Source organism: Etheostoma cragini, chromosome 13 (assembly GCF_013103735.1).
Source record: "Etheostoma cragini isolate CJK2018 chromosome 13, CSU_Ecrag_1.0, whole genome shotgun sequence".
Lineage (NCBI taxonomy): Eukaryota > Metazoa > Chordata > Actinopteri > Perciformes > Percidae > Etheostoma > Etheostoma cragini.
The window spans coordinates 25,657,128-25,658,542 of record NC_048419.1 but is presented as its reverse complement, the minus strand read 5'-3'; the positions used below and the strand labels follow the sequence as shown (position 1 = coordinate 25,658,542).

At 33.9% G+C, this 1,415-nt stretch overlaps 1 protein-coding gene across 1 annotated transcript in view; it reads right to left on the bottom strand.

Moving 5' to 3' along the window:
* Window positions 1-1,415, bottom strand: part of LOC117956020 (olfactory receptor 52A5-like) — a 7,191-nt gene that overhangs the window by 4,512 nt on the left and 1,264 nt on the right. The gene's annotated exons all lie outside the window — the stretch shown is intronic.

Here is a 1,415-nt window from a genome sequence, read left to right as displayed (position 1 = left end):
GTGTGTGTGTGTGTGTGTGTGTGTGTGTGTGTGTGTGTGTGTGTGTGTGTGTGTTTACAGATGTTTCCATTCATGTAAAACAACTGTTTGTCTCCGTGTCGGCAGCTGGAACAGGAAGTTGTGGAAGCTTCTTTTCTGGTTTCTGGTTTCGGGGATTTAGGTCGGTTTTTTTTTAGGATGAAACCAGAACCCGACGTTGTTCCCGCAGCAGACTCACATCTGGAAACATCTGGGAGGATGTAACTCTGCAAACATCATCAAAATAAAAGTTATTTACGGCTTTTTAGTTCTTTTTGTCTGATATCAAAATAATATTAAAATATGTTAAAATATTTCACACGTGTGATGTGTAGTTGTCGTCTGGCTCCATGCCAACAAATTAATAATAATAAATGATCTAAAGTTATTTATTGAACAGAAGCATGAACTATACAGATGTTTAATAAGTGTGTCTGGAACCTAAATCTCTAAATTACCCGTTTACAAAAACTTTCTGTATCAGAATTATGAAAAAAGAACGTTGAAAAAATTATTAAAAACTAAAGAAAAACACTATTTTTTTAATAAAAAGTGACAAAACAATTGTTAAATCTTTTATTACAAAAATTTGATTTAAAAAAACATCAACAAAGTGACAAAGAAATTGGAATAAGATTGACAAAAGGGTCGTCAAAAAATGTGACAAACATTGAAGAAAAGTGTCAAAAGGGACAAAAACGTTAAAAAAACGTTGAAAATCTCAAAAAAAAAAAAAAAAAGTTGCTTTTTATTGGAATAACTAAAGATCTCTAACTGAATTTTAGACATTTATTAAAAATGTTGAGTCCCTGATGGGACAGAAAGTATTTAACATTCTTGATTTATTAACGTATTTTTTACAAAAATCAAGTTATTAAAAGTAGAAAAAAAAATACTAGTAGACGAGACGTTGGCGCCGCCTGCTGCTGACTCCAGGAACTACAGCTCCCAGCATGCACTTCATCTCTTCTACATTGTTGTCACTTTGTGGGTGATTTTCTTATTGTGAACCATTTTAGGCTTTTATTTTGAAAGCTGAGCTATTCTTTCTTTCTTTCCTTCATTAGAGCCAAATGAAGAAAAAATGAGGACATGAGGACAACATGAGGACAACATGAAGACAACATGAGGACAACATGAAGACAACATGAGGACAACATGAGGACAACATGAAGACAACATGAGGAAACATGAAGATAACATGAGGACAACATGAGGACAACATGAAGATAACATGAGGACAACATGAAGACAACATGAAGATAACATTAGGACAACATGAAGACAACATGAAGACAACATGAGGACAACATGAAGATAACATGAGGACAACATGAGGACAACATGAAGACAGCATGAAGACAACATGAGGACAACATGAGGAAACATGAAGATAA